Below are 27,234 nucleotides of genomic sequence, written 5' to 3'. Positions count from 1 at the left end.
AGTACTCTTGCCTGGAAAATTCCATGGACGGAGGAGCCTGGTAGGCTGCAGTCCATGGGGTCGCAAAGAGTCGGGCACAACTGAGCGACATCACTTTCACGCACTGGAGAAGGAAATGGCAACCCACTCCAGTATTCTTGCCTGGAGAATCCCAGGGACAGAGGAGCCTAGTGGGCTGCCGTCTATGGGGTCGCACAGTCGGACACGACTGAAGCGACTTAGCAGCAGCAGCAGCATTCTGTGCTGTGTAGTTGCTGTTGTTCAGTCTCTAAGTCATGTCCAAGTCTTTGCAATCCCATGGACTGCACCACACCAGGTTCCCCTGTCCTTTACCATCTCCCAGAGTTTGCTCAAACTCATACCCATTGAGTCGGTGATGTTATCTAAGCATCTCATCATCTGCCACCCCCTTCTCCTCCTGCCCTCAATGTTTCCCAGCATCAGGGTCATATCATTCCTTCGAGTTTCAGAAAGCATACCTTATGAACATATCCTTCAGCACTGTGTTTCATTTCTTCACTCCGTTTTATGTTTTCAAGCTGAATTCATAATGTTGCATATAGTTGTAGTTCTTTCATCTCAAGGCAGAATAATTCCACATTGTATAAATGAATTGAGTTATCCATTCTCTTTTCAAGAGCATTTTGTTTTCTTCCCAGGTTTTCTGTTTTTGTTTTGTCATTATGAACATTACTGTTATGAAAGTTCTCATATGCATTTGTTCCACATGTGACATAATTTCTCTTAAGGATTTGCCTAGGAGTTGAGGAATATGTGTATTTTCAATTTTTCATGAGGTCACCAATTTTTCTTTTCCATAAAGTGTGTTTAGCAATATTAATCTCACCAGCTCTCGGTTCAGTTCAGGTCAGTCGCTTGGTCATGTCCGAGTCTTTGCAACCCCATGGACTGCAGCACGCCAGGTTTCTCTGTCCATCATCAACTCCCGGAGCTTGCCCAAACTCATGTCCATCGAGTCGGTGATGCCATCCAACCATCTCATCCTCTGTCGTCCCCTTCTCCTCCTGCCTTCAATCTTTCCCAGCATCAGGGTCTTTTCCAGTGAGTCAGTTCTTCACATCAGGTGGCCTAAGTATTGGAGCTTCAGCCTCAGCATCAGTCCTGCCAGTGAACATTCAGGACTGATGTAGTATCACCAGCACTAGGCAGTCCATACTGACCCGCATGTTCTCTTCAACATTTAGTAATGCCATCTTCTCAACTTAGGGGTATAAAACCATCTAACTGTAGTCCTACTTTGTATTTCCCTGTTGATTAATGATACCAAGCATTTCCTCAGGTTTACTGGCTAACTCATATTTCCTCTTTTATGAAATATCTATTCATTTCTATGAGCCATTTCCTCCTCAGTTTTTTGCCCTTTACTTACTATTTCATAGAAATTATATATGTGTTTTGTATGCTGATTATTTGATTTTACTTGTTTTGAATTAACGGATACAGGCAAATATTGAGATAAAGACACAGAAGCAAAAATAGCAGGGAGCTGGACAGAACTGGAAACAGTGAGGTAGAGTACCAATGTTTTGCTCAACCCATGTTTGTATTTTAATGTAATCTACAGATGTCTTCAAGTATCAGAAATTTTAAATGGTACACTATTAATCCTGTTTTGTAATCTTTTGATAAAAATTCAGTCAAGAGCAAATGCTTTGATATGATTTTAGTGCATTCTAATTACAATATGCAATATAATTTCAGGTATACATTTTATACAAATCACAATTGAAATGACATTTTAGACAGAGTTCTCATTTTGACTCTGACATTTTAGGTGTTTTTATTTCATGCTTTGGTTGCCTCCAATTTAGAGTAAGTTAGCTTTGTTGTCAAAAGGTTGAGTCTGAATGTATATGCACACAAGTATAAAAACTGAATTTCAAAACTAAAGTATATAACTCGAACACCTGAGACCTGCATTCTAGCCTTGACTAGACAATTAGCTATACCTCCTTGGCCTAACTATGTCGTTAAGTTGGTTTTATTATATCTATAACATGAAAATGTGCTGGTATTAATAAATTCTAAGGACCTTTGAATCATACTCTTTGGCGTAAAGATCTGCAAGAAAATAATTTTTTCCAGATATCTCCCAAAGTTTTAGGAATCTCTTTCCAGGTGTTAAATAATGAAAAGAGTAACAGAAAGCTAAATATCTGGGGGAAAAGAATTGTTAACAAGCAGGGCTACAGCCCTCCTATGGCTTCTCAGGATTCTTGGCAGATTGCCTGACAGACAGCATCATACAGGAAGACAATCAAAAGCCATGTAATTTGAATCACTCTACAGTGCTGCCATTGATTCCTATGTAAGCAATCACAAGAATTCTGGAATCACACTTACCAATTACCTGAATCTGCACTCTTCTACTATGCCTGAACATTCTGTGTATGCGCACGTGTGCTCAGGTGTAACCACCTCTCTGCGACCCCATGGACTGTAACCCACCAGGCTACTCTGTCCATGGGATTCTCCAGGCAAGAATACTAGAGTGAGTTGCCATTTCCTTCTCCAGGGGATCTTCCTGACCCAGGGACTGAACCTGCATCTCCTGCATTGGCGGGTGGATTCTTTTACCACTGAGCCACTTGGGAAACCAAACTTTCTGAAACCATGTCAAAGTCTAACTCTTTCACTTTAATAGTAGCTGTTATGCCTCTACTAGCTAGTATTAAAGTGAAACTGCTCTCCAACACACCGCTGAAAATTCCAAAGTCACCCATTATTGACATATATATTATAAAATTCAAAAATCAGTCAGATCTCTTTTTTAACCTATCTGCAGCAACAGGCATGATTCATCAAGGTCTGATACATTTTCTTTACCTGGCTTTTCTCCTAGTTATTGCTGGTTTCATCCTACCTCATTGGCCACTCGTCAGCTTCCTTGCTTAATTTCTCCTTTTCTCCATGACCACTCAAGTTCCCACTTTCTTTCTAACCCATCAGCAAAAACTACTGGCTCTATCTACAAAACATATCCAGAATCTGACTACCCTTCATATCACCTACCTAGCTGTGGCTGCTGCTATGTCGCTTCAGTTGTGTCTGACCATGTGTGACCCCATAGACGGCAGCTCACCAGGCTCCCCCGTCCCTGAGATTCTCCAGGCAAGAACACTGGAGTGGGTTGCCATTGCCTTCTCTGCACCTACCTAGAGACTTGGTGTAATAGTAACTATCATCTTTCTCATCTCTCACTAGGATTATTTTTCCATAATTTAGTAACTGGCCTCCCAACTACCACCCTTGATCTATTTCAGTCGTTTTTCATCAAAGGAGCCAGAGTGATCCTGATAATCTTACAAAAATCATATTAACATAATGTAACATCTGTACCCAAAATCTCCCAATGGCTTCTCATCTCATAAATACCAAAATCTTTAAAATAGCAAAAAGGAACCTAGGTAACTTAGTTGCTCCTTGCTATTCCTTATACAGGTAGGCATCCTCCTGCCTCAGAGCTTCACACTTGCTGTGTTCCTGCCTCAAAACTACTCTGAGATGAGTATCCCCACCTGCCTCACATTCTTGCTATTTTCAGATTTTTGCTTCTACTTATGTAACAGTTCTACTCCCAGCATCCCTAACACACTTTCCTGATTTATTTCTCGCCAATGTCACTAACATTTACTTATTTCAGTTCTATTTCTGCTTGTGTATTTCCTCCCCCTCGAAACAGAAAATCCACAAGGGCAAGAGCTTTGTTTTTCTTGGTACTACATCTTCAATGCTTGGAAGGGGTGGGGCCAGCACATAGTAGGCATTCAATAAATATTTTTTGAATGAAGAAATGAATAGTTAACATCCTTAGGGCTAAACAAGACAATCTTTCTGGGTTTACAAAAGAAAATAATCTAAATAATCAGGGGAAAATAGCTAGATTCCTGATGTGTCAATAAAAGAATCATCAGAGTATTTCTTCAACAGATAAGAGATAACAACTCAAAAGACTTCAGGAGATGTAGCCAATACGTCCATAAACCTAGAGCAACCACTACAGTAAATGATTCCCCTCCCCGGGCTGCCCACAGGGTGAGATTTATTTCCCATCTATTACCATATTCAACAATGGTTAGTGTGCAGAGCCGCAACACCAACATGCAGGAAAATATTATAAAAATGTTCATTCCAAACTTGTTCCAGACAAAGAACCAAGCCCTTTATAAATAAGGAAAGCCTAAAAATACAAGACAGATATATTTTAAGTGCTTCAAATATTTTGTTTGGAAATAATTTCAAATGTACAGAAAAGCTCCAAATACAAGAATACAAAAATAACCACTCATACTCAAGTCACCAATTGTTAATGTTACCTTGTTTTATCATTTGTCCTCTTTTCTCGCACTTTCTTTCCCTTCACAAAGACAGACTCAAGCTGTTTTTCCCCCCTCCTAAAGCAACTGAGGATGAATTTTATATTTCATGGCCCTTTGCTCCTTTGCTTCACTGTGTATTTCCTAAGAACAGAGATATTCTGTCATAACCATAGTACAGTTCTCGTCAGTAATTTGAACATTGCTGTTGTTGTTCAGTGGCTCAGTCGTGTCCAACTCTTTGTGACCCCAAGCACTGCAGCACGCAGGGCTTCCCTGTCCTTTACCATCTCCAAGAGCTTGCTCAAACTCATGTCCATCGAGTTGGTGATGCCATCCAACCAGTCTGTCCTCCGTCGTCCCCTTCTCCTGCCTTCAGTCTTTCCCAGCATCAGGGTCTTTTCCAATGAGGCAGCTCTTTGCATCATGTGGCCAAAGTACTGGAACTTCAGGTTCAGCATCAGTCCTTCCAGTGAATATTCAGGATTGATTTCCTTTAGGATGGACTGGTTGGACATCCTCACAGTCCAAAGGATTCTCAAAAGCCTTCTCCAACACCACAGTTCAAAAGCATCTTTGGTGTTCAAACTTCTTTATGGTCCAACTCTCACATCCATACATGACTACTGGAAAAACCACAGCTTTGACCATAAGGACCTTTGTCGGCAAATTAATGTCTCTGCTTTTAATATGGTGTCTAGGTTAGTTATAGCTTTTCTCTCAAGGAGAAAGCATCTTTTAATTTCATGGCTGCAATATCTGCATTTAAGGTCAGTACTCCAACTTATTTCAATTGACCCAATGGTATCATTTTATAGTATTTTTCTCTGCATCTGGTATATAATCTAGTCCAGGGCCAGGTTCTACAGCTAGTGGTTATCTTTCTTAAGCTGCCCATGATTTCAGCCTTTGTTTTTTATGACTTTTTTTTAAAGAACATAAACGACTTCCCTTTTTATTATTAAGCAGAATGTTCTTCGTGTGGGCTTTGTCCAGTGGTTCCTCCAGACTCATGTTATATAGTCTTGGCTGGAATACTACATAGATGACATTGTATCCCTCAGAGCATCATATCTAGCTTCACCTGGATATCACCAATATATATTACCCCTATTTTATACCTTGTATATAATGTGTGGGGAGACACCTGCTTCTCACCAATATTTACCCCTAGATTTTTGTTATGATTCTTTCTGTCATTTACTATAAGGGCTGTAAAATGATGATTTTTCTCCCTCTAGGATTCAGAATTCTACTATAAGCAAGAGACCTCCCTTCTCTATTTATACATTTATCAGTTTGTTAACATTATGGATAACAAATTGCTATTTTTAATGATTCACAGTTCATTATTATACTAATTTGATGACTGAGAAAGTAGGACCTCCAACAGGCTTGTAACATGCTCCCATTTTTTTCCGAAAAAATTTCTATTTTATAGCTTAAAAAAAAAAATACAAAGATACAGATTCATCTGGTATGTACTCTTGTAATCAGCCATTCCTCTGAAAAACTCCAGTTCCTTTGTGTTGGGAATAAGATTAACATCAGAGACCACAATGGGGAGTTAGCTATGTCCACTGTTCTTTATCTTTTTCTTGGACAGAACTACTATGAAATACATGCATGCATATACACATATGCATATAAATATATATAGACACATATGTTCATACACACATACACGTGTGCACATACACATACTGGTTTCAAAAATAATAAATTCGCACTGATACTTTCAATTTCAATCCATCCCCACAGGATTCATTTTTGCCTTCTCTCAATCCATATGGGTATGTCCCTCCTTCCTCAGGTCCTAGCTTCAAAAACCTGAAAACACTGACATCCATAACACACTGAAAGATTACCCAGGGTTACCTATTTAGCCACAGAAAATAAACTCTATAGGAAAGAGTTCAAGATTTGTGTACAATCCCTCCCTCTTACCTCCACCCAGGCTGAGGGTAAATACATCAAAAAATTACTTAGATTCACTCTTTCTTCCAAAATGTATCTATAGATTCAATGCAACGCCAATCAAAACTCAGGTAGCTTGTTTTGGGAGGTGGGGGGAACCATCAGAATTCTAAAATTTACACAGCAAAGCCAAGAAACTAGAATAGCCAGAACAATTTCAAAACAAAGCAAAATTGAAGCACTCATATTACATATTATGTGACATTACAAGATTTATTATAAACCCACAGTAATAAAGACAGTGTGGTACTGGTGAAAGAATAGAAACCTAAATCAATGGAAAAGAAGTGATTTCAGAAACAGATGCAAACATACACGATCAACTGATTTTTGACAAAGATCTCAAGCGACTGAATGGAGAAAGGAAAAACCTTCACCAAGCAGTGCTAGAACAATTGGACATCCACATGCAAAAATGCAAAACAAAAGAATCTCAACCAACCCATACATCACACAACATCCAGTCCTAAACTCAAAATGTATCACAGACCTTAAACTTCTAAAACTAGAATAAAACAGTGCTAAATTATTGTGACTTTGGTTTGGGCAAAAAAATCTAATAAGATATAAAGCACAAACCATGAAAGAAATAACTGGAGAAAACTGGATTTTATCAAATTAACTTCTGTGCTTCAAAAGACACTGTTTTAAAAATGAAGACACAAACTGGGAGATGGTAGTTGTGAAACGAATACCAGATAAAAGACAGGTATCTCCAAAATATATAAAGAACTCTTTATTACTCAATGGTAAACAAGTAGCCTAATTTTAATAAGAGCAACAGATGTCAATACATCTAAAACAAAAAAAAAATAGACGTAGATGGCAAACAAGCAGATGAAAGGGTGTTAATGTCATTATTCATGAAAAGCAAACAAAGACCATGCTTTCACTTCTCTCACATGTATACCTAGAAACGGAATTTACAGCTCGTAAATAATAAGTTAAACTGTATAGAAATTAACCAACCATTTGATAAAGTGGCACTACCATTTTATCAGTGAAGTATGAGAGGCAACTCCACACCTTCACCAATGTTAACATTGTGGAACTTGATTCTTAGCCATTCTAGTGAGTGTATAGTATTACTAGTATCACCGTATGGTTTGAATTCACGTTTCCTTGATGATTAGTGATGCTGAGCATCTTTCTATGTACTTGTATCTTTCTGTGTGTAATGTAATGACCATTCATATATCCATGGTGAAATGTCAGTGCAAATTCTTCTCCATTTTTTGATAGAGTTCTTTGTCTTATTAAGTTATGAGAGTTCTTCAGATATGCTGGTTCAAATGTTTTGCTGGATACATGTTTGGCAAATATTTTCCCCTGCCTTTGACTAGACTTTTCATTTTATTTTTTTAATGGTTCAGCATGTCCATTTAGGGAGAAGGCAATGGCAACCCACTCCAGTACTCTTGCCTGGAAAATCCCATGGGCGGAAGAGCCTGGTAGGCTGCAGTCCATAGGGTTGCAAAGAGTCGGACATGACTGAGAGACTTCACTTTCACTTTTCACTTTCATGCACTGGAGAAGGAAATGGCAACCCATTCCAGTGTTCCTGCCTGGAGAATCCCAGGGACGGGGGAGCCTGGTGGGCTGCCGTCTATGGGGTCACACAGAGTCGGACACAACTGAAGTGACTTAGCAGCAGCAGCAGCAGCAGCAGCATGTTCATTTAGAGAAAATTCATTGAGCTGTACACTTAAAATTTCTTCACTTATATGTATATCCTTAAGGAATGTATATTAGTTGCTAAGTCGTGTCCAGCTCTTTGCAACCCCATGGACTGTAGCCTACCAGGCTCCTCTGTTCATGGGATTCGCCAGGTAAGAATACTGGAGACAGTTGCCAGTTCCTTCTCCAACTTAAGGAATAGGCTCATTTAAAAAGAGAGGAGAGATAGATACTGAAGGGCCCTTTGACGGATGACAAAATCATCAGCAGCTAGTAATCTAAAGATGATATACATGGTCTGCAAACACTAAAAATTGGAAAATACACCCATATACTCCTGTTTAAGAGCCCGTCATAGCATTAGGGTCCTAGCAGATGCCTGGGCATGAAACCTAAAATTAGCAAAGGAAAATAATATATATAAAGACTCTCCCCTGCAATTCCTCACTGCAAATCAACCTCTGAATTCTAGACATTTCAGATTAGGATACATTGTACTTTTTGTCAATTATAGCTTTAAATGGTAACTTTATGTTGATAAGACAAGCAAAGAGATTCGACTTTAGGATAATTACATTAAAAAACTAATTCCTGCAATGACTTTATTTTCAATAAACACCTGAGTGTCAAATACATACACTGAAAATTTTTTTAAACATTACATGTTTAAAAAAATACACAAACACATACAAACACACTCCATCGCAAATACAGGATATATGGCATTTTGGAATTCTATAAACCAAAATTTCAAAGTTTCTAAATGAGGCCTTTATGACTGAAGAACTATAAAACAAGAAATCAAAAGGGGAAAAGATCTGAGTCAAGTAAAACAAAAATAGGCTAAAATTTAATACAGCCATTGGATGTGACTTGAAATCTTGCTTAAATTTTGAGAACTCGTAGAATACATTATTTCTGTGGCAGACACTTTTTAGAGTGACTAGAGAGCCTGCAATCCTTCCCTTTTCTATGTCATGATCAATGGCCTTGAAGAAAAACATCAGAGAAAAAACTAAGAGGGAGAGTCATGAAGGGAATGACTATTTGAATGAACCTCTCACAACAGGGCCACGGTCTAAAAACGTCCCTCACCAGAATTCTGCCACTGCCAATGCAAACAAAATATAAAGCCTATTAATAATTGGGTGGGTAAGATGACCCTCATCACAGATCAGGTCATACTCCCTCTCCAGCCAGCCTAGTCCGTGCTCAGAGATTTCATGAAAATAATCACAACCAGGTGGCAGGAGAAGCACTTACGCAAGGGACCATGACACTGACTCACGAAGACTGACCTCACTGCTCTACTGTCGAGAAGCCATTGGCGTGAGTCCTCCACAGGCACCCAGCCCCTTGGATTACAGACATGGTGATGGCTGACCCTCGCTGTAAGAGATACCAGTTCTGAATCTGCCTCTGCCAGCACCACTATGTAGGAATAACCAAATGCATCCTATAAATCTTATGGCTGGGGCTTCCCTGGTGGCTCAGTGGTAAAGAATCCGCCTGTCAGTGCTGAAGACACAGGTCTGATCCCTGATCCTAGAAGATCCCACATGCTACGGATCAACAAAACACCACAACTACTGAGCCTGTGCTCTAAAGCCCTGGAGTTGCAACAAAAGAATCTACCATGATGAGAAGTCAGCACACCTACAGGAAGAGTAGCCCCCACTCACTACAACTGGAAAAAAGCTCATGCAGCAACCAGGAGCCAGCACAGCTAAATTTTCCAGGCAGTACTGGAGTGGGTTGCCATTTCCTACTCCAGGGGAATCTTCCCCACCCAGGAACAGAACCTCCATCTCATGTGTCTCCTGCCTTGCAGGCAGATTCCTTACCACTGTGCCACCTCGGAAGCAAAAAGGACTATCTAAATAAAATATAACAAATAAAAACTTAAAAATAATAAATAAACCACATGGCCTCTGATCCAGGAGTTCACTTCAAATGGCAATGGGTAGACACAAAGGGCCTTGTAAGTCTTATCAAGTAGATTTTTATTCAGACACAGCTATCCCCACAGTAGGAAGCAATGCTTATACCTGGAAGTTTGATGTAATAGTTGTTGCCAGAGCTAAAAGATTCTGAATTTGGGGTGCCGTCCTGCAGGATATAAAGTAGGCTATGAACCACCAACCAATATAAGCCATCTCCCACCTCCAAAATATCCTGGATGTAGCAACCAAACAGTAATAGTGGAGTGGCATCTTTTCTTCTCTCAAAATTTTGCTTTTTGTCTTATGAACTCTGAAGTCTGCTGACCTAGAAGTTTTAATAACCAAGAAATACTTCTACCAGGAGACCAACAAAAAAAGAAAGAAAAACACAAACTTTACTGCAAGCTGAGCTTATCATATTCAGGGTGATTTCCTCATGACAGCAAAAAAAAAAAAAAAACCAGCAAAAATGAAGGCTACAGGATGGGATAAGAATGATAGTTCGCCAGCACTCCCAATGAAGGGGGCACGGGTTCAATCCCTGCTCAGGGAACTAAGATCCTGCATGCCACATGGTGTGGCCAAAAGATTTTAAAAATTAGAAAAAAAAGAATGACACTTCATGACTAACAAGGGGAAGAGCAGCTGCTACTCTACCTGTGGGGGCTGGAAAGACCATGAGGAGCACCCAGGGGAATCCACTGCAGCATGTTCTGGAAGTGCTGTGTGGTGTTAAGGTTAGTGGAAGCTATCACAATCCTATACAGTCAGAACCACCAGGAGCTCAGAGCCTTTCAAGAATGAGGGGCTGGGTCAGTGTGTGAGGAACAGAATGCTGATAAGCTGAGGTGCTCGCAGAAGGTATGAAATTGGAAGTGAAACAGGTTAGGGGGTCTGCACTGATGCAATATTAAGGACTCTAGCCACTATTAACTTCCTAATCCCCGGTGTTCGGTAAGTACCCGCATCTTACCCTTCAAATATATTTTCTTTTTGTGTCCTTTCCCCCAATCATGCACAGAGCAAGTTCGCAGGAATTAAAGTTGTAAAATATCAAGAAAGAATCACCACAGAACCAGGGCAGCATGACATCACCCAGAATTGGCAGCCCTATGGCACTGCCTCTGGCATGCATTTAGACTTTCTCTCTTTTAGAGAAGTTGCCTCTGTGGATGGGATAAATCAGGGTTATCTTGACATTTATACAAGCGGGGAAGGAAGTGAGGGGAAAGACCAGGGAAGGGAAAAGGGTAGTTAAGCTACTAACGGGTGACCTTCTAGACACCAGCTAGGAGGGCTGCCCGCCTTTTGACTTCCCCTTGGCAGGGGTCTGGAAAGAAGGTATAAAAACTTCTGCTGCTGCTAGGCTCCCAAGAGCTGCTCTGGTTTCTTCTGCTCAAGTCCCATTCATTCAATTCATTATTCAACTTCCAGTATGGGTTCCAAAAATACCTTTTAGTCCCCCTTAAGGTGGTATCAGCTGATTGAAACCCCCAAAATGCTACTACGACTTCTTCTAGCAATTAAAAAGGTCTGGAAGGTTCTCATTTTAACATCAAATGACCCTAACTGTACATTTTCCTTGCTTCCTCTTACCCTGCTCAAAAACTAAACAGAGTGTATTTTTGCCTTCAGAACTATGACTTTAGAACTCTCATGCCTAACATGCTTTTTCATATCCTCCTATTTTGCAAGAAAGTACATTTACCCCAAAGCTTCAGTCTGATCGTTTTAGCACCAGTTCCCTGTTAAGACATTGCTCTCAAGTGTCAGCAGTTCTCTACATCTCGTGATCCCATGCAAGTGCCAGCAAAGCAAAGTGAATGATTACTGATTAACAATGGAAATGAATTCTGTTCTTACAAAATGGTATATAAAACAGAATATAAAAAAAAAAAAAAATGTCAAGCCGAGCCTGTTTCTGCTTTTCCAGTCACTTAAATCCTAGATCACCAATACAGACTTCTGACAGGAGATGCTTTAGTAGTTCCAGCCCTAATTCTCAATTCTGGATGGAGTCACTATTAACATTAACTCACCCCGCCTTTATATCCCGGACTAGATAACTAGGGTTCCGAGCTTCTTCTGGTACCCACTGTGTTCCACTTTTACCCTCTCTGCTGTTTCAGGCCTGTTTATCCCTCACTTATTGTAACCAGGCCTCTGATCTGACACTTCTGGAGATTCCCAGTCTGGTCCCTGTCTGGTCTCTTCCTAGGACTGGGATGCCTACTTTTGATTACTAGTTCCAACCCCAAGGACTGATAACAGGCCATTATCTGTAGCCCAGTGCCAAGAGACAGAATTCTCTGACAGCCAATCATATAAATGTATGTATACATTTATGATATGAAGGCAGAAGAAGAGAGTGAGAGAGGATGAGCTGGTTGGATGGCATCACCAATTTAATGGACATGGACAAACAGAGATGGTGAGGGGCAAGGAAGCCTGGCATGCTCCAATCCATGGGGCTGAAAAAAGTCAGACATGACTTGGCAACTGAATAACAACACAATACATCTATGAACTTATTCATTCATTTTTCTCTCTCTCTCCCTGTCCCCCCACAATTCCATGTGCTTCTTTACCATGAATTCCCATTAACAACAGATCAAGAAGATTGCTTTCTGCCTGTTCTATCCCTGACACAGGCTACCAAAGGGAACTCATCCTCAACACCTGTAGCTTAGGTGGTGGTGGTGTTTAATCGCTAAGGTGTGTCCAACTCTTTTGCAACTCCATGGACTATAGCCCACCAGGCTCCTCTGTCCACAGAATTCTCCAGGGAAGAATACTGGAGTGGGTTGCCATGTCCTTCTCTAGGGGATCTTCCTGACCCAGGGATCAAACCCACATCTCCTGCATCAGCAGGCGGGTTGTATACCACCGAGCCACCAGAGAAGCCCAAAACACCCCCCGCTAGTCGATAAACACAAGGCAAAATGCATCTCATGTGATAGATTAATTTCATTTACTTTTAACTTTTCACCCGGCAAATTATTTTCCTCTCCTCTAATTTTATACTATTACAACACTTTTCTCAATCTAAGACTATATTGAACATCTATCTTTTAAAAATTCACTTTACTGCTTGTTTATGTTGGTAGAACTTCTCTATTTCAGGCATCTGGCCAATTTATTTTCTAAATTGCTGTTCATTGACATTTCCTAGTGAATTCAAGTCTCATGAGGAAAATAATAATGAAATTAAGCTTTAATTGTAACTCCAATAAGCCACAGCATTCTTTACTACTTTGCCATATTTAAACTTCTTTAAAAATAAAAACAGGGCTTTTAAAAAATTGATTTCTTAATGATTATAGCTAACAAAATGCAAATGTCTAACTCAAAACCTGTGCGTAGTACTTACCTTTGCTTAGAAAAATGAGGTAAAAATTTTTCAAATACAAATCAGTATCACCACTAGGGTATGAAAGAGCATTTCTAAACTTTAACAAAAACGCAAGAAGGCATACCCAGGTGTGGTTACTATCTACATCGCATACCTGCTGTTAAATAACAAGACCAAAGTAACAATTAGCTACTGGAATGCAACCCGTCTCCTTCCAGTAAAATAGCACTTGCTTAAGAGAGCTTCACTGGACTGGAATGACGCTTTGTCAGATGACATTAGGATATGTGAGACAACTATTAACTGCTGCACTGAAGTGGGTGTCAGCAGCAGAGCAGGAAGAAGGAAGGGTAGAACATGGGGATCCTTAAAGATCTCTTAATACTACATGCATGCTTCAGTGTCTGACTCTTTACAACTCTATGGACTCTAGCCCACCAGGCCCCTCTGTCCAAGGGATTCTCCAGGCCAGAATACTGGACTGGGTTGCCATTTCCTTCTCCAGGGGGATCCTACTGACCCAGGGATCAAACCTGCATCTCTTTATGTCTCCTGCATCACAGGCAGGTTCTTTTCCACTAGTGCTACCTGGGAAGGCCTCTTAATACTGGCTACAGTCAATAACTGGCTCATTTCTGATGAATGTATTAGGCTGAAAAAAATTAAAGTGCATCTGAAAAAGGAATAAGCTTTGTAAGAAAGATATAACCCTCCTAGCTGTGAATAGAGATCACTGTAGTATTACCATCTCAGAAATGCTATTCAGCACACATTTTCCCCTGTTTCCCAACTACACCAGTGTGTTTTGGTGCTACAGTGGCCTAAAGGCCTTTCCAGCAGCTGCCATGTCTTGTCAGGCTTCTCCATACCCTCCTGAAAATATAAACACCTATGCCAGCGCGTGTGGTGGTTATGCAAGCTAACTCAAGCTGGGAATCACCGAACTTATTTACTCTGGTGACTCAGATTTAGATCTAGGTCTCTGTGGGGAAGGAGGTGGAGAACACAACTTCATGTTATGACACCATTCTTCATTAGTATTCATTGTATAACTAAAGCAAACTCAGCGCTTTCTGCTTTTTCATAAAGTTTGACAAAGAAAGGAAATGTTCCAGGTTTGCCTAGGTACAGGTCAGCATCTGCTATACCAAGTGACCCTGGACAGAACAAGCGCCCTTTACAGGGAAGTGTTTTTTTCTATTTTCTCTCTCCATGTTCCCCCGATGGCGTTCCCAACCCCTGCCTCCACCCCCTCCCCCCACCACTGTCCTTTCTCTTCCTTCTCCAGCCTTCCTTTAAGCCTGCCACCAATTAGATACCTTAGCCACACTGAACTTCACAATGGCAAAATAATTTTTTCAATGCTATTTCACTCCAAGACAACAGAAATACTTTAAACACGACCAGACATCAGAAATAATAAAACAGCAATACATCAGTTTTCATCTTGACCAAAGAGATAACATCTAATTTATTTCAGAACTTAGCAAATGAAATATACAAAGCACACCTGTCATCAATCCAACAGATCAAATTATCCTTAAAAAGAATATAAGCTAGACAAGTCTTTTAGTACAATTTTCATGGTGACCTAGTTGTAAAAGGCTTCAGGAGTAAAACTAAGGCTTTCATGTGTTTTGACTTTATCCCTCTCCCTTCTCCTCATTTTGTAAATAATAAATTCAGGCGAATTTTTTCCCAAGAGACCTCATCTGACTCATTAATGGTGAAATCAATTGATTTTATTACTTTCTATAATTCTGATAGAAGTAAACCTCACAGGATTCACCAAGGAAATTCAATCAATTCCCCTGATATTCAGATCAAACCTCATCTTAGGGTTATCTGAATCATTTCAACTACAAGTAATCTTTCTACTAGCTAAGTATCCACAAAACTTCTGCACCCCTCAGATAGACTAAGACTAATTGTATACTGTTCAAACATTTATGCGTTTATCTTATCATCATATTATAAAGTTATTGAGAGCAGAAGTATCCATGTCTTAAACATTCATGCAAATACCAGAGCACCCAGGACAGCAAACAATAAAACATTTAATAAGTAATCGAGAAAAAAAGTACACAATTATTAATAAACACTACAGCATCATTTGAGAACCTATTTACAGGGTATTATTTTGGGAAAGAAGAACTAGGTTCCCAGAGCAAGTTGAATCCTTTATATTTGGACTAACTTAGTCACTAGAGGCATCACACAAATAAATCAGGCTGAATAAAATTATTAGGCAATCAATACACAATGATATTTCTAAAAATAACTGAGTTTATTTTTATTTCATACTTGTTTACTTAACTGTGGCATATATCATCTAAATCACTGTGTTTTAATGAGCAGTGTGCCACAGGAAAAGAACTTGGGCTTTCGAGACAGAGAGATTCAGGCTTTAATCAAGAAGATCTGATTATGAATTTACTGAGGGATTTCTAGGACAAAGAGAATAAAGAAACATAATAAAACATATATTATCATTCTTTCACTTGATAATGAATAGTCTTAGAATTCCTAGGAGTGGCAGTAAACATTTATTTTCTTAAGACTTACATCATTTTCTGACAACATGCTTATTACCTAACTACATTCATTCACTCAGTGCATACTGAAGGCCAATTACATGCCAGTGTGTATGTATTTAGAGAGAGAATAAAATTTGCTGAAATATATTATACAATGTGTGGTAATATTCTACAGCTGTTTATTCAGCTATACTAAGAACATCCCTTCTATTTCTGAAATCTCCTCTGTATTCAACAAAATGATAGCAGGTAGTTAATAAATACCATCCCTTCACTAACTGCCCAGTACTTCTTTCTTTACTACTCTATTACTTGGTAAGAATGAAAGTTTCTGGTAAGCAAATATAGTAGTGATTAGATAAAAAAAGCCAGGCCACTTTGTAAGATTTGAGGGCATTTTGGAATTTTACGGAGAGTCTTTGAGGTGTCAGACATTGCCGATGGTAGTTAAGTCGTAGGTGTGAATAGGTATTTTCATGAACTTGGTACAACACTTTGAACTATGTCTATATACTCATGCCAAGTCATTGTTATTCATATCCTCTATGCCTTATGAAATGTTTTGGTTCACATGATGACCTATTACTTTCTATGGAGAATAAGTTAAATAAAAACTGACAAATCCTTTAAAAAAAAAAAAAAAAAAAGGCCCAGCCAAAAGGAATTAAGAAGAATGACATGTGATTGATCTTACCTGACTAGATCCAGGGTGTGAACGACCTACTGGGTTGAAAATAATCAGCCATTTGCCTAGTTACCTGTCGTCCTTTTTATAGAAAATTCAAGGAAGAAATTCCCAGGATTCTGCTGTCTATGGAAACAAAGCCCAGAACCTAACCTCTTCACTCCCTGAGGAGTGAATACGACAATATCAACATTCTTATATTTGTCAACATTTTAAGACTAGCAAAATCACTGTGATTTTAGTAATAAAATTCAAATAAGTACTGTACTTTAGTCACATAAGATATTACCACTGGTCAAGAGTGACAGGTGAAGAGTATGTGGGACTCTACTATTTCCCCAACTTCCTGAATTTATTTCTTTAAAAAAAAAAAAAAATATATATATATATATATACCAGTAAGGTAATTCAAATTGAATAAATGTTAGGGAAATTAAAACAGTAAGTTGCACATCCAAACTCAAACACTCAAAATGTACTAAGAAATTTGGATATTTTGAGAAGATACCTGTAAGATTCTTTTAAAGTATTGAGTCCTATGCTACTGCTAAGTCACTTTAGTCGTGTCCGACTCTGCGACCCCAGAGACGGTGGCCCACCAGGCTCCCCTGTCCCTGGGATTCTCCAGGCAAGAACACTGGAGTGGGTTGCCATTTCCTTCTCCAAAGCATGAAAGGGAAAAGTGAAAGTGAAGTCGCTCAGTCGTGTCCGACTCTTAGTGACCCCATGGACTGCAGCCCACCAGGGTCCTCCGTCCTTGGGATTTTCCAGGCAGAAGTACTGGAGTGGGGTGCCATTGCCTTCTCCGATTGAGTCCTATAGACAATACTTAATCACTTCCTAAATTATATGATTTATAAAGCAAAATGTATGTGTATGGATGCATTACCTAGAGCAAGGCAATAAAACTAAAAGATTCTGTGCAAATAAATTAGTTGCCACCCTCCACACCAGGAAGGAAAAAAAGATACAAAATAATTTTGGCATGACTTTCTAACATCAGATAATGACTGTGTATCAGATTCCTATTTTTCTTAGGCTGCTGCTGCTGCTAAGTCGCTTCAGTCATGTCTGACTCTGTGCGACCCCATAAACGGCAGCCCACGAGGCTCCCCCATCCCTAGGATTCTCCAGGCAAGAACACTGGAGTGGGCTGCCATTTCCTTCTCCAATGCAGGAAAATGAAAAGTCAAAGTGAAATCGCTCAGTCGTGTCTGACTCTGTGACCCCATGGACTGTGGCCTACCAGGCTCCTCCGTCCATGGGATTTTCCAGGCAAGAGTACTGGAGTGGGTTGCCATTGATTAATTGGCCTCCTTGAAGACCACACTGGCCAGAGAACAGAGGGACATAGCTAGGAAGAAACATTATACAGGAAGAGGAAGCTGGGCCTGGCAGATTCATCAAGTGCTGAGGATATACCTATTACACATGTCAAAAATCAGAATGTAACATGATGATTCTCACAACACTGGTACCAAGGGTTTAAGAAACAAGGAAAGTTAAAGAAGTGTCAGAACTCAATGACCACTATTATCTAAGGGACCTGCAGTAATGAGGGCTGCCAAAAGATGAAGAACCAAACAGCACAACAGTTTCCTGATGGCCCAGTGGTTAGGAATCCGCCTTCCAGTGCAGGAGACAAGGGTTCAATCCCTGGTCAGGGATCTAAGATCCCATATGCCTTGGGGCAACTAGGCCAAGAGGCAGGAAGAAAAGACCCCGCATCAGATCACTGAAGAGCCCACATACCACTACTAAGACCTGATGCAGCCAAATAAATAAATACACATTATTTTTTAAAAAGGCAAAGGCAGAATAGGAATTCAAATCTCTTAATTTGGGGGCCTCTGAAGTACCATTGTAAATAGGCACTTATCTTTTATAAGTAGTAACAACAAATACTTTAAAGGGATTTGGCGACACAAAAGAATCAAACAACCATGATTAGTTTATTAAAAAAAAAAGTCCTCATTCACTGGCCTTCTAAACTCCAACATCAGTACAGTAGTGCTTTAAATCCATTGTGGCTTCACATGTGTCTAGTTGACTCAAAGTTACTAATCTAGACTTGAAGTCTTATCAAGACGTGTAAATACAGCACTGCATAGGTCTCTTCACTTTACTGAGGAGGGATTCCGTTTTCAATAGCAGATACTTAGGAGTACCTGCTATTGAGTTGGCATAATGATAAAAAGGTTTGCCAGAGTATTAGTCTCAAGTTTGCTCAGCTACAACAGCATCTGATCATAGAACAACGTATATTAAACTTAAAATAACTAATTTCATTAACACTGTACCAAGTCATACTCTCTGGGGAAGGAAATGGCAACCCACTCCAGCATTTTTGCCTGGGAAATCGCATGGATAGAAGAGCCTGGCAGGCTACAGCCCATGGGGTCGCAAAGAGTCGGACACGACTGAGCAACTAAGCACAGCAAGTCATACTCGAATATACTACACACGAATAGATGCAGGTGACAACAAATTTTTTTAATAAAGAAAATTTATGGGAAAGAAACAAATTTGTTAATAATTTTCTTTTAAGAAAACCAACGCACAAATTTAATATTAATATTATTCCACTAGAGAAGTAAAACCAAGGCCCAACTCACAAATAACCATTAAAACAGCAAAAAAAAAAACCCAAACCAAATTTTAGCACTCACTGAAATCACAGTGTAGTTGATCAAAATACAAACAGCATCCCCATTAACTGGGCTAAGATGCACAAAGTATTTCATATGTTAAAAAAAAACTACAGGGCATATTATCACTAGACTTGTCACAATGGATTACAACACTGTGACCGTCAATAATCCAATATTTATGATCTATTACACATACAAAAATCTATGAAGTGAAGTGAGGTGAAAGTTCCTCAGCCGTGTCCAACTCTTTGTGACCCCATGGACTACACAGTCCATGGAATTGTCCAGGCCAGAATACTGAAGTGGGGAGCCTTTCCCTTCTCCAGGGGTTCTTCCCAAACCAGGGATCAAACCCAGGTCTCCTGCATTGCAGGCGGATTCTTTATCAGCTAAGCCACAAGGGAAGCCCAAGTACACAATAATTTTTTGGCTTAACAAAAAAAGGAAGAAAAATGACTCATATCACTAAAAGACATTACTTTAAATATTCTGCCTCAAGTCTTGCAGCTTCTTCAGATACAATACCTATCATCTCTTAATGTCCCTCTCCTGCAGGTTCAAAGACACGCAGGAGTATCAGACAGAACAAGGAATCCGGAGATAGTTGGAGTTACCGATACCATTAACAATTGCATGTTTAAGATGCTAAGACCAGACTCAGCCAAAACAAACAAAAAAGCTTAACGTAGATGTGTCAGAGTTGAGGGTCTCTGTTCTGGGGCCTGACATTTCTACAAACTCAGTACAAAATCCCAAAGCTCTACATCCATACAGTCAGGTAAATATAGCAATCATAACTGCCTGTTCAACCAAATGAAACACCCTACAAAATATCATTGACTTTATTTCTGGTTCTAGACTTTTCACACTCTGCAAGGCTCCTGCTTCAGTTGTTTATAGAAGTGATATTCTAGACTTTGTGTCTTGTTTATTAAATAATCAGTGTCTTGCTTATTAAAGATCTAGGGGCCCAGTAATAAAGTAATCTCAAAAATTCTCTCTAAAGAAAGGAAAACAGAAGTGTGAATGTTTTCATTCTACAGAAGAATGAACCAAAACACTGTGCAGGGAACCCTATCTATTTAGCTTGGAGAGAAATAATCTGCATTTCTTTATTATTACATTTGTTTATAATGAATGAATGAGTGAATTTCCTATGCATTTGGCACTTCTTGAGCATGCAATCAGAGGAAGGATAAGCCCATAGGGAAACATGCTAAGGGATTTGGAGGAAGTCTGCCCATGGGCTTAGGGGAAGAGGAAAAAGCCAGGAGACACTACCACCCGGATGTGCACTCAAGCATGCACCAAGTATTTACTGAGCACCTATTATGCACAGCTCACTGCCCCAGCACCAAATGCACAGGGTCAGCAAAACAGAATCCACGTCCACATGAGCAATACTGTTGGGTATCTCCTATCCAGTTGTCAATGATTAATCCCATTTTCAGCAATTCCATAATTCAGCAGGCATTCATCTAATGAAACAAATTCAGAGGTTTAAAAGAAAAATCTAGGATCTCCATCTAGGGGGAGGAGATAAAGACAAATAAAGCAGCTTTTAAGTGGAGGTATGATAAAGGCTGCCAAGGGGACCCACAGGGGAAGGACGACCAAGCACTATTCCCGGACAAGGACCAGCTTGCAGGCAGGAGAGGGTGGCACACTATAGGAACTTCAAGCAGGAGACAACACTTCTCTGTTCACGCACAGGACACACTTCAGGCTCTAACTCACTGAGAGCAGAAGTCAAAGTCCTTAAGAGTCCTGGCCTACGTGGTCTATGGGCCTCCACCACCCTGACCTCAGCTCTCATCTCCCTCCAGCCAACCCGACTGTTCTCCCAACACTCAACACCCTCCTGCTTCACAGCCTCGGTACCTGCTCTTCCCCCAGCTCTAAAACTCTCACTCCCTTAAATGCATCAAGTCTCTGCTCAAAAGTCACCTTAAGGGAGGGTAACGCACGTCATAACGTTACATGAAAGTCAGCTTTCTAAAGACTGAAGTCATGCTACAATTATTCATGGGTTCATGCCCCTTACAACACCTGGGATGATGTCAAAGACCACATGTTTAAATTATTTCAGTCTATTATTTTCCCTTTAAGTCCAGCTAAAAAGTGAAGAAATGCTTTATAATTATTTTGAGGATTTTTTTTTAACCCTAAATTTTCCTTAAAGAAACAAAACTTCACCTAGTTTTTTTAAAGCCACATTTTAAAAAATGTTAAGGGCTAAGTATTAGAATTCTCCAGTGATGGTTTCATTATAAAAGCTTCAAAAAAATATTTATTAAAAAAAAAAACTCATTTATTTACTTATATGGCTGCACTGGGTCTTAGTTGTGGCACGTGGGAACCAGCTTCCTAACCAGGGCCCTTGTTATTGGGAGCACAGACTCCCAGCCACTGGACTTTTACAAGGAAAAGTCCCTATAAAAGGAATTTTAATACATGAAAGCCAACAGTAGAATAAGAAGCTCAAAGAAACAGCCTTAAAGTGCTACCGCCTTCATATTGAGATAGTGACTGATGACCAAGCCAAAAAATTATTTAGCAATATCTGTCACAAACTTTCTACATTGGTTCAAATGCTGCTGAAAGTAAGAATTAAAAAGTCAAAACCATTAAAGGAGACCATTACACATAAAACAGCTAAAATTTCAATAACTGACAATACTAAATGCCAACAAGGGTACAGGAATAACTGAAATTCTCTTACACTGATGCAGATAGGAATTCAAAACAGTATAGTCATTTTGGAAAAGTTTGGCAGTTCAATATGAAGTAACTAATATTGATAAAATATACACTTTCATAGGACCCAGTAATCCCATTCCTAGGTGCATCTCAAGAAAACTGAAAACATTTCTCCTGTCCATAGACCTGTTCATAATGGTTTATAGCAGCTTTATTCATAACTGTCCAAAACTGGGAACAACTTAAATGTCTAACTCATGAATGAATGAACAAACTGTGGTACCTCATTGTAATGGAGAGGTACTCAACAACACAAAAGAACAAATTTAGTGCTGTGCTGGGGCTGACTGGTACAGCTTATGACAGCCTACTGTTAAATTTTCAGTTTTGCAAGCTGATTTAGGTAGCTCAATGTGGGCCATGATGAGCATGTTTACACTGCAATAATTAGCAGATGCTACCAATCTGGGACTTTTTTCTTTGGAGGACAGGTTGTTACAAGTTTATCAGCATACCATTGATGAAACTACTGACACAAGAAACAACTTAATGAATATCCAAAGTATTACGATAAATGAAAGACATCAAGATACATACTGTATGATTTCATTTATGTTATATAGACATAAATTTCTTGTCTACAAAGACAAGATAACAGGGATATTAATTAGATTAACAGTTAGCAGGGGCTAGAGGTAGAGGGTGGAGAAGGCAATGGCAACCCACTCCAGTGTTCTTGCCTGGAGAATCCCAGGGACGCGGAGCCTGGTGGGCTGCCGTCTACGGGGTTGCACAGAGTCGGGCATGACTGAAGCGACTTAGCAGCAGCAGAGGTAGAGGAAAGGATTCACTACATAGGGGCAGGAGAGAGCTGTTTGGAGTGATAGAAATGTTTCATATGTTGATTGTGGTGGTGATGAGCCAACTGTATATGTCTGCCAAGACTTTTTACCACATATAAATTAATCTCAAAAACCTGACTACAAAAAAAAATGTAGGAATAGGAGTTATTTATCTATTAATCCTTTAATGGATGACAAATGATACAAAGGAAGAACTGGAAACTAATCTGTTGAAATATCAAGAAGGCAGATTTTAACTCACATAAACAGAAAAAATGTTTTAAAACATTTTTGAAAACATGAACCTGTGGTCACAGGAAGTATTAAAAACAGAGTCTGGATAATCCTGTCAAAGACACAGTAGAAATGGCCCTACTTTGAGTGTCATTTCAGACTAGTACTATTAAGAGAGGTTAGTATCACTAAGGTCTCTTCCTACTCAGAGTCAGAGGCTCTAAAACTCCATAGTATTTTGTGTTATGATAACAGCAGATCGATCCACTTTTCTATGGTAGTCAAGCATCAATTACTAATTTTAACATGAAGCAAATGCTATCATTGACTTAGAGAGGAGTACAGCCTTATTATTAGGAGTGCTGGCTCTGGTGTTAGACAGTCTGGGCTCAACTGTTGGCCCACCAGTTGGCTGTCACTTTGAACAAGCATCTTTCATAGTATCTACTTCCACATCTGTAAAATGGGATTCACATTTTCCTAAGGCTTCAGTAAGAATGCACAAAAAATGACTTCTGTGAGCTAAATCCTCAATAACAAGCATTTCTTAGACATAACTGGAAGGGAAAGATAACAAATTATCAAATCTAATCCTAAGATTTTTAATTTTCCAAATACAGATTTATTCTTTAATTATATATCTAGTGGCTTATAATTTTTTGCAGAGCCAGATCTTTTTGAAAATGTGTTGACTCTGGACTCTTTACCCAGGAAAAAATGCAAATATATGCTACATTCTGCATATGATTTCCAAGGATTCAAGGACTTTCTAAAGCACATGCATGAAATTGAAAATGCCTGATGTAAACTCTTAAAATTGCAACGCTGAGTAGTGGAATTTAAGAATCGTCAAAGGAGAGAACCCAAATAATACTGAAATAGTACGCTGTCATTAACTCTTAAAAAAAAAAAGAAAAAAGATTTTGCAAGTAAGACCAGAACATCATGTTTGTAATTCATATCTCCTTTTTACAGAAATTTTAAATTAAAAGCATAACATTTTTTACATGAATCAATATCAACTCATATAAAGACACTGGTAGTAGAAACCTACCAGCATAAGAATGAAAGGTTCCAAGCATTAACATGCACCACTGATGTTCAAATACCGTAGGAAGGGTTCCCAAATCAATCTAATACAGTATGTATTTTAAAATATCTTTTATAGAAATCAAACTAATTCCTATGCTTAGAGTCCCATGTTCACGTTAAAGTTTTATTTTCAAATGAGATTTATATTTTTCTTGACCTATGCACTACTAGCACATCGAGCTTTTTTTTTTTTAATCAACATATTTTTGGTCCTGTTTTATGTTGTTTGTCACACCGTCTGATGGTGGAAACTGTTTCAAATCTGCTATCAAGTAATTTCAACCTGGAAATCTGCTGCTATCTCAAAGCAAAAGGTTTTTTTTTTCTTTTTTTAATTGTTTGGTTTTCAGACAACAGAAACCACTTGGCACTAACCAACTCATGCCCATCACGGAACAAAAAATAGTTTTTCATATGCAGTAGCACCATTTTCCCACAGGAAACAACCATTTTTAAGGCACTGGAAGTAGAGGCAAGGGTTCACATATATAGTAAACATCTTTTCAATCGGTTTTATCAGATTATTTCAGAAAAAGGAAAACCTAATAGCGTGGATCTCGGAATTCAATCCAAAAAAAAATCAATGAAACGCTGCCCCTGAGGATCAAACACTGACCAGGTCTGCCAAATGGCTTTTGGTCGAGAAGGTCAAAACTGCTATTTAAAGCCCACCGTAACCGTGAATGTTTGCTATGGCACCGCATCCCCCGTTCAAGAGGAAAAAAAAAAGGGCAAACACGCTCCGCGAGAGCATCTCCGGTTGCTTGCACAAACGAAGGTTTCCAGCACAGGGCGTGGGGTTTGGGGGGGGGGGGGTGGGCGGAGAGATCAGGGCTCGAAAATAAGCCAGGAGAAGCCCGCAGCCGCGGAGACAGCGCCCGAGGGATGGAGGCCTCGCCCGGCAGTGCCCGGGGCGGAGGGGGGGTGGGCTCCGGGAGCCGAGACCCCGCGGGGTCTGGCGGAGGGGCCCCCGATCGGTCCCGGATCCCTGGGCCGCCAGGTTACGCCCCCACTGCTTAAACGCGTTAACGTCCAGCCCTCGCCTCCCTCACCCCCGAAACACCCCCAGCATCGCTCCCCACAGCCCGCAGCCCTTGACCCCGACGCCGACCGGACCGCGACGGCGCCCTCTCCAGGCCGCGGTGGAGGACACAGGCCAGGCCGCCAGCCCCGCAGCGGCGGCGGCGGCGGCCCCGGGGCAGCGCGATCCCGGGGGAGGATGGCAGCTGGGCTGCGGCCTGTCCCCCCTCCCCGCCCCCAGGGGCAGCGTGCGCAGGGCCGCGAGTGGGCAGCGCCTCCGCCCCGCACGAACAAAGCGGCCGCGGCGAGCGGGGCGGGGGGGTCGGGGGGCACTCACCGGAGGGCGGGTGGGCGCGGGCTGGCCCGGCCGGGAGCGGGGACCGTGGCGGGCCGGGGGGCGCGCTGGCGACGGGGAGGGGGCGGCAGGCGCGGCGTCCACGGCGGGGCCCGGGAGCCCCGCGGCGCGGGGGGGAGATGGGGCTGCGGGCCGCGATCGAGGCTGAGGCCACGGGGTGCGGGAGCCGGTCGGCCGGGGCCGTGCAGCGAGCGGCGCTAGGCGGCCGGGGCAGCGACGCCGCCGCCACCGCCTCCTCTTCCTTCTCCGGCCCCGCTCCCTGCTCCCCCGCGTCGTCCTCCTCCTCCTCGCTGGGTCCCCGCCGCCGCCGCCGCCGCCGCCTCAGCTTCGGCGCTTCTCGGTCTTCTCCTCTCCATCAAGGCCGGGCCGCCCCGCAGGGACCATCCCGGGAAGTGAGGGGCTGTTGCCGTTCCCCGCAGCGGTTGGTGGCCATCTTTAATCCTCCTCCTTTCTCCACCTCCCGCTGCTGCCTGACTGACTGACTGACTCTGGATCCTCCTCTTTCCCCTCCTGCTCCTCCTACTGAGCCGGCCGCAGAAATTGCAGCGGCTCCTTCCTCTGAACCCTCCTGCCTTTCCTTCCTCTTTCCCGACTTCCTTCCCTTCCCTCGGCTTCCCGCTTTCCCCCTCCTCACTCTGACCAGCTGGCTTCGTCTCCCCCTTTTGCTGGCAGCGGGCGCTCGACTCTCTCAGCCTGACTTTGCCCTCCCCCCTCTTTTTCACTCTGGTCCCTCTCCCCACAGCCTTCCCTTTCCAGAGGCACACACCCCGGCTTCCTTCCTTCCCCACGTCCTGCCCTCAGCCAACGACTCCCGTTTCTCTCTCGCAGCCCCTTTGCCCCTCGCCCGCGGTGCGCTCCCCCCACCCACCACCTCCCGCCTCGGTCCCAATTTCTCAAAAAGACTCAGCTGAGAAAGGACAGCTGGGCGCTGCTCTCCTTAACCCTACACCCATTTGCTGGATGCTGTCAGACGGACGACAGGCTGCGTTAATTTTACTCCCGCTGGAGTACAAAAGGACTGCCCACGCTAAGCTGTTTTACTACGCAGCTTTGACACTCCTGGATGCTGTGGTGTTTAGGCTTCGACCCCGTAGAGGACAGAGGCATTCAAGACCCCGATCTCAGTTGCCTTCCTTCAGTGACCTTGAACTGGTCGCCTTAAGATTGTAGGGTTATTTTTCCCCTTCCTCTAAAGGGCATCATGGATACCTTTGCAGTCCTAACAAACACAGTGTTTAGACGCAATTAGCACGTTTTGGTAAACCTTAGAACTGCTAAGCGATTATCAGTTTGCCCCTCTGTGTTTGGTTGCTAATCAACCCAGTGGACCGTGTGGGGCATACTTTACTGGCAGTGGAGACAAACTGAGTCAGCAACTCTGAGTGGACAGGGTTAGAGGGGGGAAGTGGTCACCTCATCGTTCTAATGACAAACTTGTTTTTCCTAACACTGCAATCTACAGAAGCTTGTGAATTTCCTCTACTAAAGATGAAGCAAGCTGGACTTGCTGTTTGCTTCTGTTTAGTCACTTGGCATTTGGCAAATTGGACCCATTTGTAAGGATTCACTCACAGATTACTTCAAGATTCAGTACTGTTGACAAATACAAGGGCTGTTAAATGTGAGCATTTGGGGGTGGGGGTGGGGTCACAGTGCCTATCCCCCCCAAAAAAGCACCTTGCCCTTTCAGAATAAGACGATGAAATGTATTCAAAGGTTATTCCCTTCAATAGGCCAATTACAGGGGAAAATGTTTTTAAATATGGTTTTATAATTCAAAGTAATTTTTTTAAATTCAAATGTAAAGTTATTATAAAAATGCGCTTCAAACT

The 27,234-nt window shown here is 41.3% G+C and overlaps 1 protein-coding gene across 10 annotated transcripts in view; it reads right to left on the bottom strand.

The window, feature by feature from the left end:
* WDFY3 (WD repeat and FYVE domain containing 3) overlaps positions 1-25,517 on the bottom strand; it is a 283,117-nt gene extending 257,600 nt beyond the window's left edge. For all 10 annotated transcript variants that reach the window (XM_086407523.1, XM_086407528.1, XM_086407526.1 and 7 more), the window contains exon 1: positions 25,385-25,517. The gene's annotated coding sequence lies outside the window, so the exon portion shown is untranslated. The remainder of the gene's footprint in view (positions 1-25,384) is intronic.
* Positions 25,518-27,234: the final 1,717 nt, after the last annotated feature.

The sequence above is a fragment of the Bos grunniens genome, chromosome 6 (assembly GCF_055505025.1).
Source record: "Bos grunniens cultivar Pamir isolate PY7600 chromosome 6, Bosgru_T2T1.0, whole genome shotgun sequence".
In the NCBI taxonomy this organism is placed as follows: Eukaryota; Metazoa; Chordata; class Mammalia; order Artiodactyla; family Bovidae; genus Bos; species Bos grunniens.
Note: the sequence above shows the minus strand (reverse complement) of the source record. Positions and strands in the feature narration are given on the sequence as shown.